The 22,739-nt window shown below is 37.6% G+C and overlaps 1 long non-coding RNA gene across 1 annotated transcript; it reads left to right on the forward strand.

The window, feature by feature from the left end:
- The first annotated feature begins 2,510 nt into the window (after nucleotides 1–2,510).
- On the forward strand, nucleotides 2,511–6,315 carry LOC114634200. Its single transcript, XR_003713289.1, has 3 exons — nucleotides 2,511–2,618; nucleotides 5,419–5,587; nucleotides 5,708–6,315. It is a non-coding gene; the product is annotated as an uncharacterized LOC114634200 (long non-coding RNA).
- Nucleotides 6,316–22,739: the final 16,424 nt, after the last annotated feature.

The following is a 22,739-nucleotide window of genomic DNA, read 5'->3' on the forward strand; positions in this document are numbered from 1 at the left end:
TCTCTCTCTCTCTCTCTCTCTCTCTCTCTCTCTCTCTCTCTCTCTCTTTCTTTCTTTCTTTCTTTCTTTCTTTCTAAGCAGTTTCTCACCATGGGTGTATTAGGATCTCTAAACCACTGCCTACTTGGTTACCTCGTTTACCACCCACATATTCCACCTCTTCACACTTATAAGTGTTTATCAATAAACTGAAAGCCATTATTGCCAAAAGAATTTTTCTTTTGCTTCCTCCTTGAAAGGAATAAATTATTCATCACTGAACTTGCAACCAACTCATACCTCATTTCCTGATGTGACTTCACCCTCCATTGATTCATGTCATACTCCCTCTCTGATGTTAAACACTACTGATCTCCACATAGGGTACAGATGAAGCAAAGCTAGAAAAATATCACAGACCCACTTGGGGAAGACCAAGCAGGACATTTGTTGCCCCTGAAATTCTCCCACTTGGATTTTCTTGTAGCTCTATGTACTCTGTCTGGCTTCCTTCAGAATCATGTATATTTTACTATGAACAATAACTATAAATAAAACTAAAAACACACTATAAAACTAACCATACTAACATAGATAGTAGAGTGTCAAGGAGACCTCAACACTACATAAAAAACAACAGGCAACTAAGAAATGCTAAGAACAGAAGAAATAGACTTTCTCAGGAATAAACACACCAATTTATTATGAAATACAAAACACTCAGCCCTGAAAACATTCATAGAAGTAACATTATTGTTAGGATTCAGAACCAGGATAAACAACTAAGGTATAAATTTACATAGCAAGTCAGGCTTGGCCTCCAGATTTTCCCAGCATCCCTCAGTCCCTACTTGCCTACCCAGTCCTTTGTCCTCAATTTTCTAGCCAGGGCCTTGGCTAATCCTGCCCCAGACTCCCAGAGTATATTTCCTATATAATCCAGATCTTTTACTCTCTCCTTCCTTCTCTCTTCTCTTCTCCTCTTGCATTTTCTTTCTCACTGTGTTGAGCATGCTCTTTCTCTCTTTCTCCACCCAGTTCACTGTCTTCCTCCCCATGACTACTTCTCTGGTCTCATTCCTTGGGATCAGTTAGAGTGTCTGCCTTTATATACTTTAATCTGGCTTGGAATGGCTCATTTCACCAGTGGAGAATTCACACATCAATTACAGAGGGTAAGCAGGTTGTATTGTGTATAGGAATGTATGTAACAACTAATGAAAAGGAGAGAAGACACACATTTGAAAGAGAACCAGGAAGATATATTGGAAGGCTTGTAGGAAGGAAAAGAATGGGAGAAGTGATGTAATTATGTTGTAACCTGAAAAAAAGTAATAATTTAAAAATCGATATAGCATGAAAATATTACTAGGTCAAATTTTTTCTAAAATGAAACTGCTATGATAAAAGCAAAAAATAATATATTTGAGGGATTCTACAAAAACCAGTTATTCCATTTGTCAAAAACTAATAGTGAAAAAAAAAAAACAAGGGAAAAAAAAACAAGAGAAAAGGTTTCTTCCTGTCATCTACAAAAGGTCAAAGTAAATTTTAATGTGGTAAAGAAGTGGTGGTTTAGAAGATTGGATTCTGCCTCTAGTTTTGAAGACCAGATTCTGCCTCTGAGGCTATCGTATTTATAAATGAGTACTCAAGTGCATCATATACAAGACTGAGCTTTACTAATACGTTCTATGTGTGCTGTGTGTGCTTTATCAACTTTATGTGCTTCAATAATACATGCAGTCAGCCCCAGAAGCAATGTTTGCACTACTGTTGTGTCTGAGCTTCTACATTCAAATTAACTCTATGTAAAGGGATGAATTCCCCAAAGCCCCAGAAGTATTTCCTCCCAGGATTTCCTCTTTATGCAAAGGAGAAGGCTGCAAAGTGCTGTCAGAATACAAGGGCTCCTCAAATGGGCTTTCCTTAGTGGCTAATCCTCTTCCATATGATGAGTTCTTTTGCATAAATTCTCCCTCATGGAAAACAAAACAAAGAAAACAAAAACCCAAGGGCACATCAGTGTTCCAGAGAGAAAGGAAAAAGCAGATAATTTTGGTTTTAGTAGCTTTCCTAAGTACTCCCAGAGTGCTTAGTCATTTGAACACACAAACAAGTTGAGATTTTCATGTAAATAAATTTGAAAATCAAGACCATCAGTCCAGGCCTTTTAAAAATGTTTTTAACTAGTCTAATAGAATGAGAGCCATGCTTAACAGCGTTAAAATGACTAAGCCAGGCAATTTTATAAAAAGCAACAGTACCTCCACAAGGACTTCTTTGGGCCACTCTTTCTTTATTATGAAAAACTGTTCAACAAACAAAAGACTTAGAAGACATTTTCTTTTTTAAGCCCTGGCTTCTAAAACTCTGAAAAAAAATTTTTTTTTAAATCTCTATCTTACTCTTTCCTGATTTCCATATGGCCTCACCAGCTCCTTCAGTTCACTCACAGAACAAATGATTATAAATCAAAGGACATTCATGGCAGGCAGAGGAGCACAGAACCTATATCTCATCTGTTCAATGCTGGAGAGAAAGCTGGCTGGAGAGCTTGCCCTTTGTTGGGTATAGGAAGTAAAGTGGTGAAGATTGACCTCCTTCAGGAACTTCAGCTCAGATTGGCTGAGCCACAGGTAAAGACCTGAACTGCTTTGCTGTTTTTCTATTTCACAGCTTCTGAGAGCTATTATTTGTTAGCCTCAAACCACCTCTTGATTACCAAATGATTATTATATTAAAGAATAAAAAATATTGACATATACAAAATCACTCAAAAATTAAAATTTCATGTGACCAATTCTAGGTGATACATATTCTTTGAGGATGAAATGAGCCAACTGAATACAAATCAGCATATATAAAGGCCAGTTTATTGGGAAGCCACTCTTGCCTGAGTCCATAGGTTGTAGAAGTTGCCATGGGAGAGAGACAGAAGGTGAAGGGAGAGAAAAAGTATAATCACACAAGAAGAGAGAAAATGCAGAGAGAAGGAGAAGAGAAAGAGAGGACAAGAGACCAAAATGTCTGGAAGAGCTTCTGGGGGGGTGATCCCAGCTCCTGGGTTGAAAAGTTCAGGGTACAGGACACGGTATACCAGCCATGCCCAGTAATAGGTCAAGACTGAGGGATACTGAGAGAATCTGGAGTCCAGGTCAGTGTTGGTATATAAAATAAGCACACCAGCCATGTGTCCCAGGTCTGAATTCCAACAGCCCAGTCTTTTGTTGATAATAAATGAATATGGGGCAATCATCTATGGCAACTTCCTGCTGACAAGGGCATATTGTTATGGGGGGAGGGGTACAAAAGGCTGGAATGTTGGCCAAGTCCTGGAACAGCAGGCTGTTTTACTTGCTATCCAGTGTGTCGGACTATTTGGGACTGGAAATGTGAAAACCTAGTTGAAGCCATGGTGGGTAGCCTAGATGAGGTTCTAGGAGACACCTGGACTTGGAAGGATACTATACTGTGTGTGTGTGTGTGTGTGTGTGTGTGTGTGTGTGTGTGTGTGTGTGTTAGAGGCAGAAGATGAGGTTAAGTAGTCTATAGAGAAAAATTTTTTCCTGGGGGTACATTTAGGACATGGTCTTAGTAGTTGGGGAGTGTAGTCAGGAATCCCACCCTCAGAAATAAGCATGTAGGGAGGAAAACAGACTGTTGATTGTCAGTACTTATCTGGAGTCTATTTGACCTGTGACAGGTTGATTGGAGTAAATTCCCCAAAGCTTATAAAAATCTTGTTACGTTTATAAAAAGAGATAAATTTTAGACCAAGTATTTAGTGGAACAATGAATCCAGTTATCCCCTAAGCACAACCAATTCAAATGATGCATTATCTATGTGCTGATTCATCTGACCTTGAAATACTAGTTACTATTTATGAAAGGTCTTCCATGTGACAGTATAAAGCATATTGACTCATTAAGCCTCAAGATTACTCCTAAGGTGGATATTATTATCTTAGTGAGGGCATTAGGGTACTATGAGGTGGGATAAATTTTTCAGAGTGAAAATAGTTAGAAAATCCCAAAAGTAGAGACTAAACTCAACACTTCAAATTTTCTCCATGGATATTCTTCAACCTCAAGTAAAAAGAAGAGCTCTTTATTCCCTCTATAGGCTTCAGACATTCTCTCCTGCACTCAAAGTGACAATGAGAACATTAGCCATAGAAATTACCACTACTTGACCTCACTTAGTTCTGGACAAGGCTTTGTGAGTTTTCCTTTAGGAACAAGAAACTGTCTACCATATAATAAAACAAAAAGAAAAGTCCCAAACCAGAAATAACCCCCGAATATTTATTCTCTGTCATTATGTTTTTCAGAAGAGTGACTGATAGCTGATATCTGCATTAACAGGGAAATTTTCAGTGTTAGAAAAGACTAAGCACATAGCTTCAAGACCATCCATCATCATACTGTGAGTCAACACAGCTACACCTGAGACACCATATTTGTCTCAGTGCTTGTAGGAAACCTGTATGTGTGTGGAACCACCATGCTATGAGAGGGAAGAAAGGCAGAGAGGGGAGAGAGAGAGAGAGAGAGAGAGAGAGAGGCAGGATTGCCCAAGTGTATAGAGTCTCTCTCTCTCTCTCTTTCTTATCTAACTCCCTGAGAGTAGATCACAGAGAACTCTGCCCTTGCTTCTTGTTTAACATTTACTCCTCTCTTACATTATTGGAGAGATTACCAATACCCTGATACTTTCTGTAGCGCAGACTCTCAGAGCTACTCTGTTCAGTCTTGCTCAAAGCAACCACACTGCTTAATTAAATTACTATAACTGGTAAAAATTTGGAAAGTCAATCAAAATGTCTAAGCAAAAGAAGGTTGTTCCTCCTTACCAAAATGATTCAGTAAGATGAAGCTGTTAATTTCAGGAGTATAACTATGAGGCCAAATGTTACCAAATGGGTAAACAGCTAACTATTTCAAGATACTACATGCAAGGAAGTTAACATAACTGATTGCCATAGTCCTGATCAATTGAACTTCTGAACGTGTTAAGAGAAATTGAGTATATCCAAATGTTGTCTATGTTTAAGATCTAACTATACATTGTTTCTGGGACTTCTCTTTGTGACATTGCTTACAGTCATTTTTCCTAGGTTATCAGTTTCTCAATCTCTCTCCTCTTCTATCTCTGTGACAACCATCATTGTCTTAATAATCAACCACATTCTGAATTAGACAACCTCTTCTCTGGGGATATTATCTTTCATGCCTGTTGTTCCCTGAATTCTGAAGTCTAGACTGAGAGACAAAACTATGATGGAGAAGTCTGGATTTATTACAGTTTTAGCAAACTGAGAAGAGAAAGAAGCTCACACTACACACACACACACACACACACACAAACATACACACACACATTTTACACACACACACACACACACATTTTGTCGGTGCTGTTTTTACATTTTACAGAAAATCATGAGACAAAAGCCAGAAACATATAGACCTATTTGTGAGAAAATTAAGAAACTCTTTCCTGAATGAAGGGTACTTAGCCACTAGAAGCCTCAACCTTAATATAACTGACCTGGAATAATAATAGAAACCTCAACTTCATCATTTCACGGCCACAATCTCAACTGTAAGTATTTTGGCTCCACCAATATCTTTTTCTGTCAATTTTCTTTAAATGTCGCTGTGGTAGTCTATAATTTATTGACTTACAAGGATCCAATGACTTTCTTCCATATACCATGTAAAGTCACAGGATAGCATCAACTGAAGAAAGAAGAGAATGCTGGCAGCTCATGAAGAATTGATCTATGGACACAAAAGGAAATCATAAAAGGCAATGGAGGAACATGTCAGTGCTTGGATGGTGCAATGAACAATAAAATGGAAAAATAAACAGCATTTTGGAGTCATAAATGGCAGGACTTTGTAAGAGCCTGTATGTACCGCATGAAGAAGGATCTAAGGATAATTTGCTATATTTATTTGTACAGGTATGGTGTCACTTATAGAGATGGATAATTTAGGGACAAGAACAACTCTGCTGAGAGTTGTGCTGAAGACACATAAATTTTTGAAGTAATTTAGTCTGGGGGGAAAAACATTGAATATGGGTAGGATACAGAAGAAACTTGAAGCAACAAGAAAGTAGTAAAAAGACTTAGAAATAGAGAAAGAAGAGCTAGTTCAACAGTTAGGACACAGCATTGACAAACACCAATATCTGAAGCTTAAAAGTGAAAGAAGAAACCACCAGGTACACAGAGGCAGAACAACGCTGAATATACATCCAGATCCACTTGAATGATGGCAATTCTGTGGTTTGGGTTTCTATTTGTGAAGAACCAAAGTAACATATGCTTACTCAAGTCATAGATTTGTTCTCCTGTAGCTTCTCTATGTTCTTCTACATTGCTCAAAATCTCCTGTTCTTCACCTAAGGTTGTGTGAAGGATATAGGCTGGGAGAGAAAAGGCCAAGTTCATGGGTTATAACAGATTGGGGAGAGTAATATAAAATTGTCAGATCATGTTTACTCTATGTCTTTCCTATGTGTCTGGACTGCTTAGTCATTTGTCAGGAAAAGCAAGATTTTAAGTACTAATCTTGATAAGGCAGAGGAAAGAAAAAATGGAGAGGAAAAAGAGGGACAGACAAGAGGTTAGAAAGAGGGAGAAAGATATTGAAAAATGATGGTTTTTGATTAGATTAAATATACTTCAAGTGTAGCTCAAAGTCATATGTAAAAGACTTCCCTTGCTTCTGTAAGTAATTAAATTATTAATATAATTATTATACTGAGAGTCATTTCAAGGATAAATAAAATTCTCAGATAAAATTGCATAAATTTGAATAGCTTCTGGAAAATATGTGCAAGTTCCCCAAGTGATGTCTGCCTTAGTAGAAGAATATAGCAACCTAGTGTAATGAGGAGCACTGATGGCCTTAATAAATAATTAAATATTACCTATCATTTGATGACTTCTTTCTCTTTTCCCTAAGCATGTCTGGATGAATGTTTGGTAAAATAATGACGAATTAGAGATTCCTATGACCTTGGGAACCAATCTTCACTAAGATTATTGTATATCCAAGAGCCAAAAAAAGAAGAAAAGAAACAGGATCAGTGAACATAGATCTATGGCCAACTGTCTAAATGCTGTTGGACCTAGTTCACTTCTTTGTCTTATTTTTGTGGAATTTTGCCACAGTAGACAACTGTAATGGATTCAAATGCAGTCTAAGAAATAATTTTTGGTTTGTGTCTTCTTTATTGCTTGTTTTATTTATTATAGAATCTATTTCCAGCAAATCATGTAGTGGTGCCTACCAATTCCTGCATGATATATAAACCATTGCATAGTGCCCCAGGCTATGTCATGGTGTGTGTGTTTTGGGAGTTCAGGCTGTGGTTCTGTCTCCTTAACTTCCTTCCTTTCACAGTAAAGAGACCCTATTGCATATTAGGCTGGAAGGCTGAAGCAGAGTATGGGATGAGCGGGCTTCTACAGGATCCTGGTCTGGCTGCGAGGGAGTATATGGGGCAAGAGGGTGAGAGAAAAGACCTTATCTAAGAATCTTCAATGAAACAGCTCTATGAGACAATCTTAGCTTATGTATATCCTTTTATTCTTATGCATATCCCTTTATATGGGGTGGGCTTGTATACATACACTTATTTGGGCTAAACCAGGTGTATATATGGACTTTGAAGAGTGGGAAGTAGTTTGGGGGGTAAATAAAAATCACTGGCTAGAGTTTAAAGTTCTATGAATCCCTTCTTTGGACGGAGAAGCATTCCAAGAATCCCAGATACTTGTTGGGCTGGTTCTTATCAGGAAAAGAGTTGAATTTCTAGGCATGTCAAGGACTACAAGACCTTTTCCCAGGTATACTGTGGGGATTTGGGCTCCTCAGGCAAGGTCAGAGAAGAAGAAGTCCTACTGATAAAGTGACTCACACATTTTGCACAGAGCTCGGAGAGCAATCTTGACAATGGTAGACTGAGACTTTATTTAGCAAGGTCTAACATCTCTGTTGCTCCTGTGACAGGTAGAATACAGCAGAAGGGTTGGATGGGATATCTGTACTAAAAGGATATTAGGACCTGGGGTTTTTAAGTTTTCTTATTCCCTCTTTTGGACTGATTACTCAGATGGAAGCCAGATTCCATATTGTAAGGTCTGTGGAGCACTCGGTGTGAAGGGTACAGACAACACAATACAGTAGCTATATAAAGGAGACATCTGGAAATTGGATCCTTCAAGCCTTTTGTATAGCTGGCAATTACATTGTAACACCCAGAAAGAGTAAACCAGACTAGAACAGTAAGCTGTTCCCAGGCTTTCAACTCTCAGAAAACATCTCATGTGATAAATGTTTGTCTTGTGTTTCTTTAGACATGTTAAAAGACAACAATATAATCTTTCTTTTTTTTTTTTGTCCCAAAGCTCAAACTGTGGTTTGACTCCCTTGAATTTTGTAGGCTTAGTCCTGCAGAAGCAGACAGCCAATGGAGAAAATGCAAAATGACAAGGTCTGAAGTTAGCCATTTAGAAGAATATCAGCTACAGGTAACATGAACACTTTTATTAAAGCAAGAAACATTTTAAGAACAGAAAGTTTTCAATAGACAGTCAGAAGTATTCTTGCTGCAATCAGTATCAGGGAGGACACAAGCATATTCTGAATTAGTAGCAACCTGACAGAAGTGACAAGCAGGGAGGTCTATGAACAGGCTGAGTTCTTTCAGCCAGGTAGATGGCTCTGGGAAAGACATTCAACATCGATGCTTCCTGGTAGATGATGCACATGAAGACGGGATTAAGGACAGAGTTGTCAAGGTGAAGCTCCAGTGCAATAAACAGTCCAAGGACCCAGGGAGAAGAGCCGCTTGACAACGTGAGAAAGTGACTGTTAGGAAATACTTATGTAAGATAAGCACTGAATGAGGAGGAATACTGACTGACTTGTTAGGTGATCCCCTAGCTGATGGCTGGAGCTTCCATGAGGAGCAAGCAAAGTCCACCTCTATCACATCAGTAATGACAACTCAGCTAAGTTAGAGAAGTCTCTGGGCAGGTTTTATATCCGATAGGTAGACTAGAGTTGGAGGAACACAACTTCAGGCAGATTCTGTAAGGCTATATCATTTCTTTAACCTATATATTTTGAAGAAGGCAGTTGCACCTTCCTGTCATATACAGCTCCAGAATCTATGTGTTCATTTAATCTAAAGTGGAAGTGTTTTTAGTATAGTACGTTCAGCATTGTATGTAGAATGAATTGAATGGGATAGGGACAGAACCAGAAGCATCCTAAAGGAACATGGACACTCTCAAAAAGAAGCATGAACTCATGCTGATCACACCGAGCAACAGGCATGGTACTGCTGTGAAATAGTGCAGATCACTTCTGATGAACAGATAAACTTAACTAAAAGCTACTTCAGAAGAAATGATATGTATAAAAATTAAAAATGGCCAACAATGGGTTGCCCATGCACTAGTCTTACATCCATATGCATACATTAATTTTACTTAGTAGATTATAAAAAGGCAAAGGAAGAAGTTATGAAAGGAGTACTGTTCAGAAAGTATCAGAGGAGGAAAGTGAGAGGTAGATACAAACTAAATACATTGCATTCACCAATAAAAATTACCAAAGAATCTATATTAAATAATATTAATTCCATTTAAAAAATTATATCTAATTTCAAGCACTCTAGTGGCCTGACAGATTTTGCTGAGTCAGGTACAACCAAGCTGGAAGCCAACCAAGCTGCTACCATAGTGGCTTGAAACCACCACCTCTGTTGTTCCTACCAGATGTACATGGAATGAAGACTTTATTTCATGAAGAATGGTAATTACTTGGCAGGCCATGGCTCTGTACATATGTGATTTTAAAATATGTATAAAAGGCATTTTTCAAAAATCAGTTTCTAAAGTGCTTTCATGTATAGCCTATCAAGTTGTGATTGCAGAACAAGAAAAAGGAGGAAGTGCATTCTGTCTGTCAGCAGGGAATTGCTACTGTGCTTAATGACTTCAGTGTTGAAGAGAAGCGTGGGCAATGTGAAACACTCAGTCTGAGCTCTTAACTGTAATATTCACCAGTTAATGGAAGGGAAAAGAACTGATCTTGAGCTGAGATTGTTTCAGATTTCTTTTAACTGTCAATTTTGAAAAATTATTCTGAAGACTGAGTCAGAGGAAAAAGCACACTGAGAATGTTTGGACTTTTTAACAAGAAGAAAAGTCTGGAAGCTCCTCTACTCATTTGTTCACCAAGAGAAAGCAGTCCCAGAAGAACAATTCTGGGATTTGTTGAAGGTGTTTTTGTATCTTGTGGTTTAATCATTAAGATTAGCTCCACAAAGTATATTTAGCTTACATATATTATTGCATAATTAAGTTTTGTAATTTTTTGTTGTTGTTGTTTAATTTTGCTTTGCTTTTCATTTCCCAAGTCATTGCCATTATAGTGGTATGCAGTAGATCAGATTTCAGAAACAAATGACCTAGCCAGAAGAACAACAATGTTCATTTAAAGGATATTTCCTTAGACATATTGAGGTCATGAGGTCATGAGGAAGAATGGGACTAAACTGTGATAGCTTAATCTTCATGAAAACATATCTTTATATAAAAATTAAAATTAAAAGCTAATTTTATATTACCTATTGATTAGGAAGACAATTTTTTCTTGGTTAATCTTTTGAATAGTCATTCTATTTTGATTTGTATAAGATCTATATCAAAGAATATTATTAAGACACTCTTTAGCTGGGTGATGGTGGCACATGCCTTTAATCTCAGCACTTGGGAGGCAGAGGCAGGTGGATATCTGAGTTCGAGGCCAGCCTCGTCTATAGAGTGAGTTCCAGGATAGCCAGGACTACACAGAGAAACCCTGTATTTTTTTTTCTAAAAAAGACACTCTTTTAGCATTTTTGGTGGGCAATAAAAGCCCAGAGCTCCAGTGTAATTGTTTTCTCTGAGTGGTAGAACTACAGAGAAATGAGAAATGCTCTGTGCTGCTGTGTTCATCTCTCCCTTACATACATAGAATTTTTCAGTTTGGGGAAGAAAATATTATTCTTTTTTTCTTCCTCCAAATGATTCTGGCTTCGCTAAAGTAAACATCAAGAGGAAGATCACTTAACATAAGCAACTGAAAACACAGTAACTTTTAAGTGCTCTTCAATATCCTATTCCCCCTGTACCTCAAATCATGTGATAGATTAACATTTCCTTAGCACAGTGGTGGTGCCCTTGACTGACTTTAGCCAGTAGGAAATTTCCAGTCACCAGCAGTTACTTGCTGATGCCAGATTCTCCAAAGGGTCCTTCTGTAATAACAGTGGAAACATGTGTAAAGCAGGATTTACCTTCAGTGTGAATTTGTGAGCGACAACAATAGACAGAGAAATGAGGAACGTTACTATGACCCAGGCATAATGTAGAAAGAATTCTTTACAATTTTAAACTACTATAATTCTCAGGTTGCTGGCTATTAAAAAATAACCTCTAAGATCTTAACTGGTGCAAAGAATATTTAATTGTAGTGGTTAATAAGTTATCCACATATAACAGTCATTCTTAATTCTAAACACACACTAATATGATTGTGAAATATACTGTATCCTAGTCAACTTTGTCAACTTTGCCACAGTCTGGAGTCATTTGAGAAGAAAGTTTTGTTTGAGGATTGCCTAGATCACATTGGCCTAAGGACACATTTGTGGGGTATTATATTAGTTATTAATTATTTCAGGAGGGTCTAGCTTACTGTGGGCAGCACTTTCCCTAGGCAAGTGGTCCTTAGATATATAAAAAACATCTAGGTAAACTTGATCCATATGATGAATCAGAGAAGTAGTAAGAGAATGAGGTAAAAATAGTATTTTTCAATGGTTTCTACCTTATTGGTTTGGAGTTTCTGCTTTGATTTCAATCAATGACGGGTTGTAACCTGAACATTTAAGTTGAAATAATCGCGTACTTATCCTAAGATGCTTTTTGTCAGAGCATTCTATCACATCTACAGAAAAAAAAAAACTAGATCACCATGTGTCAGACAATTAGCAAAACTACAAACTAGGTAGTATAATATGATTTTCACTTCACAAATGAAACTAAAATAATATGATTACCCAATATTCAAATAAAGATATGAATGCTGATAGTCATACTCACTAATTTAACTAATAACCAGACGGAAGTATTTCTCTCACAACACAGAGTTTGATGACCCTAAAGATTTTGATACTCTCTGTGATAAGCTTAAGGCTAACTTTTAGCCAATAATTACAGATGGCAAACAGTTGACTGCAGCCTAGAATTTTATTTCCACAAAATAAAGATTGATAAAGGTTCCCAATATGAATTATCATTCAGTGAGTATCTAATATAAACTAAGGGTTTTCTATGTCCACTTTATGTTTTCCACTTCTTGCTCTTTAGATCTTTTTCACTTATAACTTTATTACTTCCGTTAGTAAAGTTGTTAAGACCCTCAGAAGATGTATAACATGCACATTGCTAGAGACAGCAAGACGTTAAACTCTGTGTTATTTGACTCTGTCATCATGCTTTTATTCAGAGAGAATTCATGCAAAGGAACATAGCAAAAGTTCGTTAGGCAAAGGCTGTTAGGTAGAATGGCTTTGAACAATTTTGGCTTAGGGACTGTGAAAATCTCTGCCAGCTCCGGTTTGTTGGCAGTCAAAGCATATTTCATTAAGCTGTTTCAGAACACATGCTATGGGCAGCTAGGAATCCAGCCTCTTGGAGCTGTGAAATGACTCTTTGTAGCCCTTCAGAAAAGTTCACAAAAAGGGCCAACATGCCTGAAAAGCCACAAAGTGATGTATGCCACATCTGCCATGAATTTGCATTACTCCACTGACTTTATCTTGAAGTACATATACTTTATTCCTTTAGGAATAGAATGTAGCACAACCAAGAGAATTTTTGTTAACCATATCCTGGCTTTTAAAGTACCATGAATAATATTTTATTATTCATGAGAATCTAATTTGGGTCCTTTGTTGTTCCCTTTACTGCAGACCTTTCTTTGTCTTTGTAGTCTCCAAATTTTACAAAAGCATTAAGTAAATGTTTTCAAACTTTCTTTTGTAACAATACCACTAACTTGTGGTTGGCATTTCGCCAACTGTCCAGTATAATTCCAATCAAATTCAGTAACAGAGTAAGTCTGATCTAGGGCAGTGGTAAGAAAAGGAGGGAAGCTGGATTCCTGTTACATGTAGTCTTCTATTTACTCAACCATGGAGTAAAATTCCTCAATAATCTAGAAGTATCTTGCCCCAAATGTGATCAAAGAGCAACAGGAATTTTATCACAATATAAATAAATTCAATAAGTGCAAAACACTCTCCTTTGTTCAGTAGTAATGTTCATTTTCTTTTATAGGATGTTCTGAAACTTCTGTTTGGAATGAAGTTCTCAGCTTCCTCACATGTAGTTTTGTTGATGTTGATACTAACTATAAGCCTGATTTTAGTTTTGTAAACTAAATCAAATATAAGTAGAGTATTCATGTCTTTAAGAATCTTCTGAAAATTGTGTGAAGACTCTGTCGTACCCACAGAACTAAAAAGGTCTGGTAGAAGACTCACAGCAAAGTTGACAGATAGAGTAGTCAGGGCAGCTATCTTCCTTTTCATGTGAAAAGATAACTAAAACGTCTTATTTAGTGGTGGAGGTAGGAGCAGCATATTGTACTGATCAGTCATTCATATTCATGAATAGATTACCACTCTTCTCTTCAAGTCTGACTCCTCACCCATAAAAATTGAACATACTAATACCTTCATGTTGTAGGAACATAAGAGACTCAAAATCTAAACTGCACTTGAATGTTATGGGAAACTTGGAATTTTCCATTTGTAATAGACTCTTAAAATATTCAATGGATGGCTATATATATGTCAGCCAAACTAATTTCCACCTTACTTGTTGGCAATCATAAATCCTTTCAGGTTCAAACTGGTGGCTTTCCTTGATAATACTGGCATGAGTTCATACCTCGGTGCAACTGCATAGAAGAATGGGCCATTTGTCAGGAAAATTAGGGACACAAATACAATTACGAAACTATGAAACACAGATGTGTTTCTCCATAGTGTTTTTATTTTACTGACACGTGCCCATACTTTTTGCAATGTCCCTATGCTTACTATTTATAAAAAGAAAAAAATTAAACTTTCCAGGATAAACAGTATATAAATCTGGGATATCAAGTGAAATAATGTAGAGAATAAGGTTTAAGGCAAAAGAGAAGGCAGCTAAAGGACATGACTTAGGTCTTCAGAACTAGAGGTCTGAAAAAGTAGAGAAACGAGCAATGGGCAGGAAGTAGAAGGAATGATCTGTGAGTTAGTAAGAAAATAAAACCAGAGATAGAGCTGTTATGGCTGCTCCCTGAGAAGGTTCTACCAGTACCTGAGCAATACAGATGCAGATACTCACAGCCAACCATTGGAGAGACCCAGAAAGGGAGGAAAGGAAGAAAGGGGGTTTGGAGAAGAAATGAAGGGATGGGAGACAGATGGAAGAAGGGAGGAAGGGATGGACTGTGTAAGCTGTGTCAAAGGCAATATACAGGGTAAGGAAATTAGACTCTAAACCTGGATGCTATATTTAGTAGCAAGGAGTTATGTGGTGCAACATACTTGACCTGGTCAGGCACTATAAAAATGTTAAAAGAACAGAGTTCCAGTGCCCAGTGCAAGATACAGACTCTGCACATGAGAAAAACTTAAAGAATTTCAGAAGCATAGATTCCTGGAGTCTTTTCTCAGAGAATCAGATCTATAAGAATACAATGGTAGATTGGAGACTTTCTTCTGAAAACTGTTTGCTTTACCCAGTTAGATGACTGCCTGCCTGTTAAATTGTACAGTCTATGTGATTTGTGGTTAGTAAGAACAGTAATCAAGATTTAAGCAACGTGGTGCCAGAGAAGATATGGTTGAACACACAAAGAGAAGCTGGGAGACCTTTCTGTGGCCTCACACAAAATGCATCAATTGGATGGGGTTGTATGTATGTATGTATGCATGTATGTATTTTTATTAATAATTTTATTCATTTACATTTCAAATGATATCCCCCTTCCCAGTTACCTCTCCACAAACTCTCGATCTCATCCCCCTTTTCCCCCTCCCCATATCCTCTATGAAGGTGCTCCTCCACCTATTCACCTACTCCTGCCTCACCTCTCTAGCATCCCCCTATTTTGGGGCATCAAGCCTCCACAGGACCAAGGGCCTCCCCTTCCATTGATGTCAGATAAGGCCATTCCTCTGCTACATATATAGCATGGATCTGGAACCATGAATCCCTCTGTGTGTACTTTTGTTTGGTGTTTCCACCTCTGGGTGCTCTGTGTGGTCAGGTTAGTTGATGTTGTTCTTCCTATGGATTTGCAATTCCCTTCAGCTCCTTCAGTTCTTCCTCTAGCTCTTCCATTTGGGTACCTGGGCTCAGTCCAATGGTTGGCTGTGAGTATCTGCATCTGTATTGATCAGGTTCTAGTACAATCTCTCAAGGAGCAGCCACCAGGCTCCTCTCAGCAAGCACTTCTTGGCATCAGCAATAGTGTCTGGGTTTGATGTCTGCAGATGGGATGGATCCCTAGGTGGGGCAGACTCTGGATGGCCTTTCCTTCAGTCTCTGTTCTACTTTTTGTCCCTGTCTTTCCTTTAGACAGAAACATTTCTGGGTTAACAATTTTGAAATGGTTGGGTGGCCCCATCCTCAACTGGGGGCCATGTCTATCTAATGGAGGTGGTCTCTACAGGTTCTGTCTCCCCTTCGTTGCACAGGCTAAAGTCATATCTGTTGGGTCCTGGAAGCCTCTCACTGATGTCTGGGACTTTCTTGTTGTTACCCTCAGTTCCTCATCCCCCACTGCTACATATTTCTATTCGATTTTCTGACCCTCTCTACTTCTCTCTTGTCCCTTCCAATACCTGATCTTGACTCCATTTTTTTTACTCCCACATCAATTGGATGTTGTAGATGAAGAAAAGTTGTTCAAACATTCACATTCAGGAGAAAGAGTTTTGGTAAAGTAGTTGCAATGAGTGGTAGAAATTTCCAGTTAAGACCAGTTGACAATAGTCACCGAGTGATTTTTGAATTTGAAAATGTCATAACAAAGTTGATGTTTTGTGTCTGTTATAAATCATTTTATTTTTAAAAATAGTTACATTTGCTGTCATTTGTGTGTGTGCATGTGTGTGTGCTTACATGTTTGGATATGAAAAATATTCTAGAAGAGGGTGTCAGATTCTCTGGAACTGCAGTTATAGGTTGTTGTAAGTCTCTGTATCTGAGTGCTGGGAGCCAAACCAAGGTCTTCTCTAAGATTAGCAAACACTCTTAACTACTGAGCAGTCTCTCCAGCTCCAAAGGACTGCAACTATTACAAATGGCAGTAGATGTTACCCTTCATCTCAAGTTTTATATTTTATTTCCTTGTTTCTGCATGATCCTTTCACTACCACATATTCTTATGTCTTAATTTCCACCATTTCTACATTTATCTTGAGTAGTGCTTTTCACTCAGCCCCAAAGACCAATGAATACATAGATAGATTAATATTTATTATTTAGTTTATTGTCACTGGGTTTACATGCAATGTTTTTTCAGTACATTCTAGTAAATAGATCTTTCATTAAGACATAACACAGGCAGTAAAGAGACAGTAGTAGAGTGACTATGTAGCCTATGATTCAAGGAGGACACTTCTGAGAAGGCAAGAGGATAGGTACTATTGTTACAATATGGCAGAACTCATGATCTGAAAATATTTGTACAAAATAGGGACCATTAAGCACATAGGAAACAGGAGACTTCAGTGCATAAGAACATGTTTTCCTGATGGGCCTTAAAAGAAAGGTTTTTTGACAATGATAATAATACATTCAGGGCTAAAATTATATTACTCAAAGGACTCCTGACACACTGGCTATCTCTGAAAAGTCTCCTAAAATTTCATATGTTGAAGTCTAGGTCTGAAATGCAGCAGTGTGCAGAGGTGTGGCCACTGGGCCATGATTGAATCACTACAGTTCTGACATAATCGAAGGATTAATCCTTTGATGTGTTCACCATTCTATAGACTCCATGATGAAATGATAGAAAATGAAGCCTATTTAGAAACAGTAGGGGATTAACCCTTTAAGAAACATTTTAGCAGCAGTCATTCCCTTTGGTTCTGTTTCCTGGTCACCATGAGGAGAGCAGCTTTGTTTCACAGCTTAGTTTTCTTTTGATGTTCTTTCTTGCTCAGTGACAATGGATCCAAGTAACAAATCACCAACAGAAATTTCATAACTTTGAACAACAAATAAAATTTCCACCATTAAGTTGATTGTCTCAGGTATTTTGTTACAGTTACTGATTCCTGATTAGGACAAATACTGTCCTGAAATGTTGCATAGGCAAAACAGGTGTCTCTTGATAACACTAAACACAAGGACTCTTTAGGGGTACAGTACTCTCATTGCTGACATCTATTCTGAGACTTTACATATATACATATATATGTATATATATGTATGTATGTATATGTATATATATACATATATATATGTGTGTGTGTGTGTGTGTGTGCATTGTACACCTGTGAGAAAGATTTCATTTGTTCTAGAATCAGGATATATATGATGAATGTAACAGACATGGAATTTCTCCAATGCTATGGGATCTGCTGCTCTGAAGTTTGTTAGGAAGGGTTGGGGGTAAAGGTGCTGGCTGAAATTCCCAAGCACTTTGGGAAACTCTTCTAGGTTCTATTTCCTCTGTCATCTAGTAACTTCTGCCACTTGTAAGTCTGAATAAGAAAGTCATGAGATGTTATGCAAGTGCCAGGTAACTCTTGATTCTAACGTTTTCAATCCAGTCCCTCTGATGACCCCATAGCATCTAACATCTTTGAGCTCTCCAGAAAACTTCCTTTGTAACATTACTATCTTTGTTGTGTTGAACATTCTAGGACTGCTTTACTGATGCTTCATCTTCCTGTCCTTTGGATAGGTCTGTGGGTATTTTCAGTGGTTCTCTTTGCAACACTTATTTTCACCCTACCCCGGAACTTTCACTATCCCAAATCATACTCTAACCTTTTTCTTCTTCTCTGTTTGCAATACTAATGTTTTCACCATACATCAATTTCTGGTTGTTCCATGCTAAACTCACCACATTTCTTATGACAAGTCACCACATATGGCTGTCTTTCAGTTTTGTAGAGAAGTTAACACTATAGCTGTTCACACATTGTTGTGAACAGCAAGGGGTAGGTGTAAAGCTTGCTCCTAATAATTATGCTTCAAAAACCTTAGGAAATTAGTCACTTTTTATCAAATTATCCCTGAGGCTCAGGGAGAGATCAACTGAAGCAACCTATCATAAGGGTGGCTAATGGCCTTAATGTTTGCACTACAGAGTTACTAAGCAGAATATACATAGAAAGTACATACCCATGAGAAAAAAAAGTGGATTGGACTTTAAACTTGAATTGTTCAGTTTTCTTCTAAGATCTACAAGTCAATATAATTTGGAGAAACAAGGAGAGTTATAGAAAGGGTATACTGTTCATATGAAAGAAACAGTAGTAGAAATGAAGAGTGACTCTGGAACAATCCCATTTTTAAGCCATCAAGGGAATGGTAAGGACAATAATGAAGCCTATCATATAGTCCAACAAGAAAATGATAGAAGTAAAGTATGCACACATGAATATGAGATGCTCTATCATTGTCAGGCAGCCAGAAAAATGAAAGTACATGAATTCAAATTCCTTAATAAGTATATGCAAAATTCAAAAAGACTTTCTCTGACCTCTTCATCTGTCTCTGAGCTTGGTCCTAAGTAGATATTTCTCATACTGGGCTAAACTATGACCCTTGTAAAGGGTACATTCAGGTCTACCTGAACCGAAGTATGTCATGCCTTTCTGTAAAGTTCCCAAACAAGCACCACCTATTCACTACATTTAAGGAACAGGACAGGTACTAGAAGGGTTGGTCAGTGGTTAAGAGTATTCACTGATCTTGAAGATTTGAGTGCAGTTCCCAGCAGCTATATGGTGGCTCACAATCTATTCTAACTCTAGTTCTAGAAAATCTGTTACCCTCTTTTGACCTCCAATGTCTCCTGTACACACACGCGCGCGCGCACACACACACACACACACACACACACACACATAGACTTCATGTATATACACAAAGAAATCAAAGCAGTTTCTAGGCCTCCAGATCAGTTATTTCAGACAAGTATATATTTTTAGAAACAAAAGAAGACCCCACCTCTAGTGTTGTCAAAGTTTTTAGTAAGTGTTCGGAAGGTAACAGATGATGAAACAGTTATACTGCTACACAAAATTTCACTCAAAGTCTGTGAGCCAAAGACTAGTACTGAATTTGAACTTTTGGAAATGATTCCCGCAAAAGCATAACTTTGACTCTACCATTCATTACATTTTGATTGTTCATCCAACTGTACATTCTCTCTTTCTTCTGGAAGATGACATATCAACACTGGCTCCTCTTTCAAGCTTAAAAACTGTCATCATTGGTGGTAAGACTTAGTGAACAGTGTCTTTTCCACTCACTCCACTGAAAATATCTTGGTATTCATTTTCCTCTTGAGCCTGTGAAGAATAGCCTACCCCCAGATACAGTGTGAAATTCACTCTGTAAGGAGCAGGCATCTCCAGACTGGAGCCACAGTGGCTACTTCCACCTCAGTTTACAGGAATGTTTCTCATTTAAAACCTTGTCTTCAGGAATATATTTCATATATGTCATGGTTTGAATATTGTTTCTTTCCTTTATTTGGACCACTGATTTTTGGAAAATGTTTTGGAACACAACTATGCCATTTACTCATGTGTGGCTCATTACCAGTTGCACAAAGTAACAGAAGAGTTCAAAATTTGTAAACTGCACTAGCTGGTCTATGAAGCCATATTCACCAGCCTCTCAACTAGACTAGCCCTAGTACTCTAACATAAAAGAAAGCCTGTGCCTTTCAATTGGATGCAATGCATTTAATTGTTTCCTCCAATGACAGAACCTAGTCATATTCTGTTTTATCGGTAACATGGGCAAAAATACAAGACTAATGGATAGGAACAACCTGGTTCCTGGCCAGATTTATGGTCAGTACTTGGCTGTTTCAAGGTCTGAGCTTTTCCCAAGGTCTATATTCCATTTTTATCAGGCTGATTACTAATCTTCTTCTTGAAATTCAATCACTAGTATGCAGCTTCTGTAAGCTTCAGTAACTCCCTGTGGGCAAAATTCCTTTGTCTTCATCTAAGGCCTAATGCTGCCACACTCATGGCTATAGCTTCAATCACCTGGATAGGTACAAGAAACAGGCCCTTATCTCAAAGCCAGTATTATTATTATTATTATTATTATTATTATTACTAAATCTATTTTTACAGTCCAGTCCTCATCTCCCTCCTGGTTCACCCTCCAACTCTTCCTCATCCCTTTCCTCCTCCCCCATCTCCAAAAGGATAGCCCCATTTCCTCACTCTCAGGTCACCAGACCTCCCCACTCCCTGGGACCTCAAGTCTCTTGAGGGTTAGGTATGTCTTCTCTCATTGAGGACAGACCAGTCAGTCCTCTACTGTATATGTGTCAGGGGCCATATGTGAGCATATATGGGCCATATATGCTGCCTGGTCGGTGGCTCAGTGTCCAAGAGATCTCTGGGATCCATGTTATTTGAAATTACTAGTCTTCCTATGGGGTCTCATTCCACCTCAACTTCTTCCAAAAGGTAGAAGTCTTTATAAACCACTAAGACTAACATCTCCTAAACTCACACTCAATTCTAAAACCCCAAATCATATGTTGTTCCTCAAAGACTTGTCCCTGTATTGTTCAAGGATTTCAAAACTTCTGGTGTTGAGGTACTTTAGGGAAACTCATGAATATCTTTTTCCCTATGCTTGATTTGAGTTTTGAACAAATTCAATTATAAGTAAAACATATCGATTAAAAAATATAAGCTTTGTTTCTGATGAAATGACATTGGTCACTACTTGGGTGTAGACATTTGAGTGCCCCAGTATTTAAGTAATCAAACAGCTGCACCCATCCAGTCCTGATGACCTATTCTCTCCAAATCTTATAGTAATTTCTGTGTGCAATATTACAGTGGAAGAAAAGCAGAGAGGAGAAGGTTGGACTCCTGTCTTTGTTCCTCATTAGCCTGATTTTAAAAAACGAAGCATGCTCAAAGGCAGTACAGGATAGTGCCTGTGCTGCTTCAGTTTTGTTCACATGGACAGAAACACCAAAAGCAAGGGGAACCTTATCATTCTTATCAACATACAACATAAATAAAGCTCAGAAAACCATGCTGTAGTATTTTCCAGCTGATGTGTATATTCACATTTCAAGGCCTAAGGCATCTCCACGACTAAATTAATGAATGCTATCTTCGTAGCTGTCAGTTGTAATCCAATTCTACAAATATTATGATTAGCATCCTTTTTTCTGTATTTGCTTTCATTCAAAAAGTGATCATGTGACATCTGAACACAAGGGAAAATGCTTATTTTTGGAAAACTACAGAAGAAAGTTTCAAGTTGGATGCGGTTTATTTTATTACTTGCCAAATTCACAATGGCTTTAGAAGCCAGACTACTGCCTTTGAGGTGAATTTTTTCCCATATCTGAAATAATAATGCTAAATACACTGCAAATAAATTATCAACCTTGTTCTGTATGTGGTTAGATGGAGATATTTTCAGACTTTCAGATCATATGGTCTCCAACTTTTATAGGTCAATTGCTAAATGGTTTGTGTATAAACAATCAAACAATGAATGAATAAATAAAACAAACTGAAAAGGAAATGTTTGAATAAGTTAATGAAACCTTGATCCACTCACACAGTTTGGCCCATTTGTAGACTGTTGGAGTCTGATCTATACACTGTTTGCAACAGTCCCTTAGGAATATGTCAGACACATAGAGATTTGTTAATAATAATCTCTCAGCTTTCTCTTTATTAGAAAACATTATTCACCTCTCATAAGTGTTCTATATTTAAAAATATCTTGAACATAATTTTATTTTGTAGATCTTAAGACAATGAAGTTAAAATGAATAATTACCATCATCTCTAAGGGACTTTGTCAAGCTTCATTATTAAAGTTTATATTGTAATTAGTGTTGTAAGAGGTCAATAGTATACACCCTAACTATTCAATTAAAAACATGCAACATATACAAGTAAATTTGCTTTTAGTAAGTAGATCCTGAAAAGAAGTCAGAATGTCATTTATGTCTATGTATGACACATCAGGTCTTTCTAGAGTAAAATGTCTAAGCAAATAGAGGGAATAAGCTATTTTTTTACAATTATTTTTAAACTGAAATTAATTTTGTCTTCTTTGCTTCTTAAACAAACAGTTTTAGCCTTTGTACTTTCAATTAGCAGTGTGAGAACTTCTATAATGATTTACAGAGAATTTGATGGAGTACTCTTATGTAATTGAATCTATGTCTTCGTGAACACTCCTAGGCAAGTGCTCTATACCTCTTTACTTTCTACCCATGTGCAAAATAAGTCACATTATTTTTCCCTGATGCAAGGAAGTACAATGGGTTCATTTTCAACTAAAGAATACCTCAACCTGGGCTGGAGAGATGGCTCAGCGGTTAAGAGCACGGACTGCTCTTCCAGAGGTCCTGAGTTCAATTCCCAGCAACCA

The sequence above is a fragment of the Grammomys surdaster genome, unplaced genomic scaffold (genome assembly GCF_004785775.1).
Source record: "Grammomys surdaster isolate TR1022 unplaced genomic scaffold, NIH_TR_1.0 910, whole genome shotgun sequence".
Classification (NCBI taxonomy): Eukaryota; Metazoa; Chordata; class Mammalia; order Rodentia; family Muridae; genus Grammomys; species Grammomys surdaster.